The sequence below is a fragment of the Heliangelus exortis genome, chromosome 2 (genome assembly GCF_036169615.1).
Source record: "Heliangelus exortis chromosome 2, bHelExo1.hap1, whole genome shotgun sequence".
NCBI lineage: Eukaryota > Metazoa > Chordata > Aves > Apodiformes > Trochilidae > Heliangelus > Heliangelus exortis.
This window is the reverse complement of record NC_092423.1, coordinates 63,051,153-63,060,989: the sequence shown is the minus strand read 5'-3', so window position 1 is coordinate 63,060,989 and position 9,837 is coordinate 63,051,153. Positions and strand designations below refer to the sequence as shown.

General features: G+C 40.8%; 1 protein-coding gene across 1 annotated transcript in view; it reads left to right on the top strand.

The window, feature by feature from the left end:
* The first annotated feature begins 262 nt into the window (after positions 1 to 262).
* ATXN1 (ataxin 1) overlaps positions 263 to 9,837 on the top strand; it is a 277,784-nt gene continuing 268,209 nt past the window's right edge. Inside the window, exons 1-3 of the mRNA XM_071736400.1 lie at positions 263 to 471; positions 2,119 to 2,197; positions 2,622 to 2,691. The gene's annotated coding sequence lies outside the window, so the exon portion shown is untranslated. The remainder of the gene's footprint in view (positions 472 to 2,118; positions 2,198 to 2,621; positions 2,692 to 9,837) is intronic.

Sequence of the window (9,837 nt, the reverse complement as noted above, 5' to 3'; positions counted from 1 at the left end):
GTGAGTCATGAGCAATCTTTCGTGATTCCCATGTCTGAACTGTTGGGAAAACTTCCATTTCCCCCAGTACTTAGCACCAAAACTTAGGCGCTAAGAGAAGGAAAATGAAGAATGAAGGCAATGAAGAAAAATGGTGGAATTGTCTAAGTTTTATGACAAACTGTCTTGAGACATGTTCTCTGGCACGAGGACATTGGGATTATTTGCAGCCTCTGATTTTGGCTACCTCCTCATACAGGCATTTATGATAGCCTGGGTCATCTCTGAAGAGGATAAAGAAGCCCTCACAAAGTGCTGTAGAGTTTTCTGTTGTATCAGCACACTTTCCACCTCACACCAAGATCCTACTTCCCCAGCCATAAAAAAATGCCTTTAGAAGTGACATATCATGGAGGTGATGCTCTAGAAAGCCATGCTTGGTGTACAGGGGATCAGCAGAGAGGAGTGCAGCAAGGCTTAGTGGGGACTGAGGTCTTTATTTGTGATGACTTTGTCCTGTGGCTTTACTCCTGGTAGAAATTCCCAATAAAAACATGAGCAGACACCAGTAATGCTAGAAGAGGCTGTTTTCATGCCAGCTGCTGTTTGGTGATAGTTGGAAAATTTAAAATGTGACTCTCTGCAGTCAGGGATGGTGACCCAAGAGCCAAATGTCCCCCTCAGTCACCTCAGTGATAGAGGCACACAAAGACACAATGGAAATGATCCCCTTCAGAGGTCAGAGCAACCTGCCTTTCCTTCCAGTGCATGGAAAAACTGTGAAATGAATGACCAACAGACTGTCCTTCCAACATACCATAGGAGTGTATCCCTAGAGGGTTTCTGAGGTGTCATCTCATCCTGGCAGAGGGTAGGGTAACTGGAGAGAAGCAAAGGCAAATAGACTGTGATGTGGGTGGTGTTAGGAGGAATTCCTGCCAACTAGGAGTTAAGGATTGATTAAATTCTGGTCCTTGAGGGAGAGAAGTAGTTGTGGAAGCTCTCAGTTTCTACCATTGCAGAAGGTGAAGCATGGCCAGCGTGCTGGAGGGAGTTATGAAACTTCTGTTTGCAAAGCACTAGGAGCCAGTGTCACTTTGTGTTACAACAAATCCAATTGTCTGGGTGGTTTGTGGCCAATCATATGTGATAGTGGCACTGAGCACCGCCTCATCACCTCTCAAATTGGGTTCATGAATTGCTTTTTTTTTCCCCTTTCTTACTTGTCTGTATGTAAAAACATACCTAACCCTGTTCCTTGGCACACATACATCATTGGAGCACTTACTGTGCCTGCACTGTCCACACAAACTGAGATGACAGAAGTTACTCTCCTGACTTAGAGGACTTGTACCTTGTTGGGACAAGACTGGTGTTGCAGCAGAAGTGAAAAACTCCTTTTGTACAGATGTCTTTCTTCTTCCTTGCTTATACCTGCTAGGTCAGCAAAGTGCAAGTCATTTCAACAGGGCTGGAGAAAATGAAGCTCCCAGTTGCTCCCTCCTTTTGTCAATGTTGAGAAAAGGCACAAGCCAGTTGCTCTTTCATTGAATAGATGGACACAGATCATTTAAGTGATCATTTTAGTTTTCCTGACTCTAGATGTAAGTGCTGTGATTTAACTGGGAAAGAATACACTGGAAGGGTCAGAAGACAGTTCAGTCTGATCTTTTGTTTACTTTAGTTCATTATATCTGCAGATTTATACTGGGTCAGACTCATGCTATCTAAACAGTCCTAGTTTGGTGTCATCAGCCATTGACCTCCACTGGAACTGCTAGCAGATGGGCGTAGACTTGGAAATTCCTGCAGGGCAGAGATTTTTGTCCCTGCCAGTTGGACTAACAAGCTTCATTTAATGTCAGTGCTTGAATGAGGTGTGTCTGGTAGCCCATTTTGTTAGGAGACTCACCAATAGAGATCAATAAAGAATGCCTATTTACAAGTTATCTTATGAAACCACTGGATTAATTTGACACTTGGTGTCTAATCAGATGCAAGCTCCTTGAAGAAAAGCAAGCAGCACCCAATGAAAATACAAGAGACAGCTAATACACTGTATCTTTTAAGTATATTAAGACTAAAGACCTATTTTTAATTAATAATAATAATAAAGCTTTACTTTTGGTGTCACTCCAGGAATGCTAATGGAGTCCCAGAGGAATGAATTTCAACCCTGCCATCTCAGAGATGGGCTTTCAGCTGGCTTCATGCAGAGGTACTTTGCCTAAGTGTTCTCCTTACTGGAACAACCTCCCCTTGGAGTGATTCCTATCTGGCCCATGGGGAGAACTCAACATGCAAGTGTGTTCCCATAAATGTCCCAGCGTTACATCTTAAAGGATAAGACCCAGCAGAATTCAAAACCACTCTCCCCTTCTTACCCCACGCTTCCCTTCTGCTCCCCATCCCTTTCCAAAACCCAGTTGCAACTACTTCAGCATGACTTCTCTGTTAACTGCATTTTGTTACAATTTGCTGTTCTGTCCCCAGGGAATTGGTAAGCACCGTGAGTTTATATGGGGGAAAAAAAAAAAAAAGTCTTTTATGCTTTTTTCCTTTAGTTGAGTTCCTCTCCTTTGTTTTTATTGGTACAATTATTACCTTACTGTTTAATTACATTGTCTTTTTTTATCCATCAGTACTGGCCAAGCATGCTGAAAATGAAAGGCAGAATGTAACCTTCTGAAGTCACTACTTGTACTACTGCAGGTGAGTTGAATAACAGACTATTGTAAATTTTGGTCTAAAGTTCTTTGCTATTTAAATTGGATAACAGCAGGAGAGAGAATAAAAGCTATTTCCTTTTACCTGGTGTTCTTGGAAACCTGTTCACAGGTTTTGGAGGACTGCTTTTAAATATTTTAAACAAGGAACATATGAATGACATTGATACTTCACAGTAGAAATAGTTGAGCTTTTTGCATTCTTTTTACCGTTGCACAGGAGTTATTATAATCTGCTTCTTTCTCTAAATGGAAACCCTCCAGGGAAGTTTTGTGTACTCTAAATAGCATCACTGTATGATCAGAGACTTGGCTTCATGTGCATGTAATACATAATAGATAAAGATACAAGAATATAAATGCATATTAGAGGTTATTCAGTCAAAGCAAGCACATTTGGGAAGGTCTGTGTGTGGGGCACACATTGTTAAAATGCCAAACAGGGCAACGTTGCTGCTACCATTTCTGGAAAATCTCCATATTTTACCAAAACATTCTTATAATTCTGAGCAGCAAACAAGATCTGTCCAATAAGTACCTATGTCTAAACCCTTTACTCTCCTGATACATACAGTAAGCAGATAATCGCATTCACTTTTCCCTAGCTTTGTAGCACTGAATTTTATATAACTATTTTGAAGTGATTTCCATGCTGAAAACAGTCTGCCAGTAGAGGTGGAAACAGACTTTTAGAAAAATACTTACATCCTCAGAACAGTGCATGAACATTAATTGATCAAACCCATTAGCGGCACTGGGATACAAATAAGGAGCATTAATCTATTTTCACTTTGACAGCAAAAAGGCCCTCAGCCTCAGCACAAAGAGGTATGTCTCAGCTTTGACATTAGCAGGACCAGTGGCTTCTTAGTTGGCTAAATAAATGGGTGATGACCCCAAACTGATGTTTTTATAGATGCATCTCTGTCATCTTACTGCTATTTCTGTCTTTTTGTGAAAGGGAGTTTCCTATTTCTTTCTGTGAAGTGTATAACAATATAACTATAACTAATAACATGCTTTCTGTATGGCCATGAACATACTGTAATGAATATGTGGGAATAAAGGTAATTTCTTCTTAGGTGAAAATTACAGTACGTTTATTCATGAAACAGGTGAGGGGGAAGAGGCTTGCTTGTTCCTGTCCTTAAATGCTTCCCTTCTGACCCAGATGAAGTTTTAGAGGGTTACAGCAAGGAATCACTTCCTAGTTCTGGATAAGAGGCTGTCTATAATAGAAAAGTAAGTTCTTTTATGACCAATTGCAAGGGAACACATATCCATTCTTGCAGCAACAGCAGCTATACCTGTTTTATTTGACCCTGAATAGAACATACAGATTCAGGCAAGCAGAGAACTTGAAAGTATTGTCTAGGATACCTCACACTGAGCTCTGGTCATGAAATCCCAAGCCTGGGAAAACTGCAAGTCCCAGCATTAACTATAACCAAGGACCTGCCTCTATGTGCACAGTGGGCTGGCTGTGGAGACATACATATATTGCTTTGAATTTTCTCTGTTTAGAAAACTTCTGATCAAAAAAGTCTGCCTTTTTCCAATGAAATCCTTACTGGTTTTGTTGGAGAGCTTGCTGCAGAAGTACTAGGCACATCCACCTCAAAGCTTTGTCCACATCAAGATTTCATCACAGAGAGCAAATTTCAGATTCTCTTCCATTCTGCAAGAGGCTTTGAATTCCTAGTTTTTACCAGTGCTATCAAGCTATTAGGCATTGCTGGGTGAAGAGGTACATTCATTGTTTTTTCCAGATGTTCATAAACAGCCTTTGAGGGAAAAATAAAAAGAAACTCAAGCAGGCATCCCCTGGCACGTGAGCCATGGGCTAAGATGCCATCCTCAGTCTGCTCTCTAGTCTGATGGGCAGTTAAATGTTTTTAAGTAGCTAAAACAAGAGGCTTCAAGAGAGCTCCAGATATACTATGGAGAGCAGAAGCAGAGAATTGAACTGGTGAGAGACTAAAGACAAGCAATCTGATGGTTAGGGCTCCTCCTCCTAGGGCTTCCCCTCTTAGTGCATGATTATTTCTGCAAAGCCCCCAGCACAGGCGGAACAGCTGGTAGGTTGGAGTCAAAGGGATGCTCCCAAACATGGGATCTGTTGTCCTTAGCCAGAAAAATTAATTATCTTGACTTCATGGGTGGTTTATACATGGGATAACTATAAGTAACAGTTTTATGAATACTTTGCTGAAGTAGGATATCTTTTGCTAATTGAAACTAGATGGGGAGCAGAACATACAGTTGCAAATACTTTGAAGTAATGCCAGCTGCATTGATTGGTGAATTTGCTGCTTGCTCAGTTCCCTGCCTAATTCAGGTCCCATCTCACTTTATGGTAATTTTGTGCATGGTAATATTTTGCCCTTCTCTGTCAAACCAGTTTAAAATGAATGATCATCAGTGCCCTTCACACATGTAGAGCCTATTGCCAATGCATCTGGGAGGCCGAGTTCTGCATTTCATCACAGTTCTTTCTGGCCTCTATGGGATTCTAGGATTTGAATCTTGGAGAAGAATTTATGAGTGAATAACCACCTCAGTCATGCTCCCTGAGGTTACAACAGACATAGCCACCACAAGTTATGTCTTTGTAGAAAACCAGGAGTGGACAGATGAACCCTAGATGAATTTACCACCCAGAGAGGCAGAACCCCAAGTGGGGTAAGTTCCAGTTAAGAGGCTCTTATTAGCACCAGCACAGCCTTGAATGGTGAAGTCAGTTATGGCAGCGGGGTTATTCATGGAGGTGTGATCACTGTGTGCTTAAATGGGTTTTGGAGGTGGAACTTTAGCTTCTAGGTCTTGTTGAAAATTTTCAAAAGAACGTCTCTGAGCTACTGCCAGGTTGCCTTATGCGTGCATATATTAAAATCTCATTTTGCATCTCAATGAGCTCTTGGCTTTAATAATGTCTCAAGACTGCAAGTTTTATAGCTTATTTATCATGCAGTGAATAAAAGAATTCCTTTTGTTGTTGGTAAATTCACTGCCTTTCAGTTTCCTTCAGTATCAGCTTGCTTTATATTGTCTGAGGAGATAAAGGGGAACACCCCATTTAACTTCTCAATATCATTCTCTACTCCCTTTCAAGTAATCTTCGTATGACTGCAATACTGTGTAACTTGTATAAATGCTACCTTATAAGAGAAAATAATGCAACCTCTCAGTAAGCGTATAATGAACTATCTCTGTTAAATTCCACTGCCTAATACTGTTGTGTTTTTTTCCATTGAAGGATGCTTTATTCGGTCGTTCTGACAAACTGCTGTTTTCTTGTAGCAAAATTGTTCAGCATAGTGTTTTTACTGTTTTGTCAATAAGCAAAGGAAATAAAAACCTTATGGGATTTGAACAAGAACATTCACACTCCGTATGTGAGCAGCGTTTGAATTGGAGTGTGGTGGGGAAGCAGAGTATAGTATGCAACCTGTTTACTGAAGTGCATGCCAGCAAAGTGAGATTTCATTCCCATTTGCTAGGATCTCATTTTGGGCCCATCTTCTCTCCTTTCCTCTGCTTCCTCACAATATCTAGCAATCTAGCAACTTTTAAAATTGCTGTTTTCAGACTGAATTCCTTCCTTCTCCTCTCCTCTTGCCTTTCTTCTTTTTCTCCTTTTCTTCTTTTATTTTTTTTTTTTTTTTTTTTTTTTTTTTTTTTTTTAATGCTCATCTTAAGTGGACTTACAAGATGAAATTATGCAGTATCTGCTGTAGCAAAATGTTTCTAGTTAGACTTGCCATTCCCTGGGGCCTTACCAGGCAATTGAGAGCTCAGTAGAAGGAAAGAAGCTCATCTGCCTCTGAGTAGAGGATTTGGGATCTTTCTGAATTTAGACACAACTACATTTCAGCTTTTTGATGATGAATTAATTAATGGTATAAAAGCATGAGTTGAATGGAGTTATTCATTTTTTTCTAACCACACGAGGAAAGGATGGAATGCAGGAAACTTGAAGTGGATTCAAGTGACACAGTCTTATATAATATATATTAAGGCTGAGGAAGGCATTTCCACCAGCTATCTACAGATGCTTCTGTGGATAAAAAGATCATCCAGAACTGCTCTAGATAAGACTTAAATTGCTTCACAGGACTGTGCGTTCAAAATGAAGTAAGAGTTTCATTGATTAGCTGCTGTTCAGGAGTGCCATTTTAACTGGCCACTTCAGGTAATATTGCCTACCTGTTTCTGGCCGCTTCTTGGATGCACACTGAATTAAATACATTTTATGCTATCTGATATGATTCTGAAATTTCCATGTTTGCTATCAATTGTGAGTTTAGACAGGTTCAAATTATGCTAATTAGTCTATTTTGATGTCAGTGTTCCCTATCTGTTGTGACTGACACGGCTCCTCCCACCTATTTATGAATATGTTCATTAACTCCTATTAGGGACCTAAATATGGCTCTGGAGACAGGGAAATAGTGACAGCTGATGGCTCTTCAGGGCATAAATGCTTTCTCACTATGATCAATATTCTCCACTGCTGAAATTGCTGCTTACTTTTTTGGTCTTCCACTCACTTAACTCTTCCTCCGGCGGTTGTTTATAGTACTGAAGTGCAACCGAGAGTTCAGGCAGGGTAGCCTTAAAAGCTGCCTTAATGACATCTATAGAAAAATCATCTAACTCAGCTTTCATCTTCAGACAGAAGATCAGAGTTCATAGATTTTGTTGTTCGGCAGCTTACATTTCAACCCCCTATCCTCCACACCCTATCTAGCCAATGGGTTAAAAGGCTGCTTAAAATATCCAGTTTATTTCTTGGTACATCAGAAGTCCTAGGTACTCTGGGGATCAAGAAAAGTACAAAACCAGTAATTCAATGCTCTCATTTCTGTTTTCCAGCACTGTTTATTTCAACTTCATGGGCAGAATAAGCCGTGTTTGAAAGTGGTATTTGTGCTTGGTTCTGAAAGAGATAGGCAGAGTTTGGAACTGATGTGTCTCCATGAAGGGACTTCTTCATGGGCCTTGGATTAACACAGTACAGGCACTTCTGCAGCCTACAGAACATAGGTTATGCTGTGGGTTGTCACCTCTCCCTGCACATGTTCGTTCCTCTCTCTGCTGGGCACAGTGGAGCTCCCTCTGACTGGAAAACCAGGCAAAAGGTGGTGAGGTGCAGGGAGAGGAGGCCACAAAACACGTGGTTTCCCCCTTTCACCTAAGTCACAAAAGCCAATACAGCCAGGGCAGAGTGGGCATCGTGCTAAACAGAAGCTGTGTGTAGGAATCTTACTGCATCTAACTCTTTGATGGTCTCATGGAGAAGTTTTCTGATGTAGTGACATGACACAGACTCATAGTTTCTGTTTTCAGAAAAGTTCTAGGCACACTGGAACTGATGACCTACCTACAGAGACATGGCAACTACATTTTTATCTGTGCTGTTGCAAAGATCTGATTTTTCAAGAATGCTGCACACACAATGAATAGCTCCAGTAACTTCAGCTCTAGGAATCCCTGTGTAAAGTCACACACGTGTCATGTAGCACACAAGCTGTAGTTCACCCACCTCTGGGTCCCTGAATGCTTCTCTGTTTTATGCTTCCTTCATGCAATCAGTTTTTAGTTATCTATTAAGACTCTGAATTCTGCTACCCTCCGTATCGCTGTGAAAACACCTAAGGATCTTTCTCAGGACATGTTGCTGTATGACTGGGATGTTCTGACAGAGCTGTGATGTGTATCTTTAAAATGGTATTTGTAGGAGGTATAAAATAGTTTTGCTGGATGTTCCTATATAGGAAATTGATAGAACTGGCAGCACTGCAGTTAGTTACTCATTACAAGCTCCGCTGCTCAACTGTGTTTTGTGTTGATCAGCATTAGCCTGTTGCAACTTCTCTGTCACGGGAGAAGAGGTGTTAGTTCCCTTTCTGTGCCACAGCAGCCCAGGCTGTGAACAAAGACACAGTGTACACCACTGAACTGTGGAAACTTACAGCCTTGTAATTAGATGTTATAACTGTTGGCAGTGACTTTGGATTTGGGATTTTGTTTTCCTTTTTTTTTTTTTTTTTCCTTATCTAGCTCATATGAGACAAACTTGCAGATGTGAAAGTGAATTGGTGACTGAGAAAAGGACCCAGATATATGAGTTTTTGAAGTGTTCCAGTGGACCTGATATGCAGAGCTGACCTTATGTCTGAACTGACATCTGAAGGTGAAGGAGTTGCAGGTCCATAATTACTCAGCTGTGAAATAGAATTATTAATTACGGACACTTGGAAGCCAAGAAGTGCCAGTGAAAGGAAACAGCTTCCTTGGCTCATGTAGGCACATAAATCAAGCAGATGTGTTTGGTTTAGGGGGTGACTAGTCAAACTTCAAGCAACATGTGATTTCTCATTCAGAGGATGAAAAAGATAGCATTAAGTGCTTTCATAGAGGACAATGGAAACCCTTGTAACTGTGTCAGACCACTATGGTGTGGTGTTTAAAGCAGGGAAATGTAAAGATCTTGTTATATATACTATCTATACACTCTTGATGTTGATTTCTGGAGCATTTGGTGCGAGAGATACTTTTACTGACAAGGAGCAGGCAGTGATTTCAAGACTGTGGCTAAATAGACCTATCTGGGAAAGATGCTGAAGGAGGACCTAGGATACATACTATGAAGAAGAGGGAGCCTGGGAGTCCTGCGTTGGTTACAGAAGAGATAGGGCTTTAATTATCAAGCAAGTATGTTGGCTGACCATTTCCAGCGCTAACTGTTGTTCCTTTGGTGGTTTGAGCAAAAAATGTAGTACTTTTTGGTTAAAATAGCAAAGCAGAATGGAAGAAAACTGTATGTTTCTCTTTGGGGAACCTGATGGGATGGCACTGTCTCCTTACATATACTGATCAGTTCTTGTTCAGGTTCAGCTTTTGCCTTGTCAGCATGTACAGCAAAAGGCATTGGTACAGCATGAAGTCAAGAAAGATGCACAAGTTGAATACCCAAGCAAGGACATTAACATTTGACCTTTTCTTCAGGAGTGGAAGAGAGGTAATGAATATAGATTGGATGTCCAGCAGCAGCCAAGCATTGTCAAAGCCAAATGATACCCAGTGAGATCTGCATGATAGAGGCTGTAGAGCACTGTTTGTACATAGC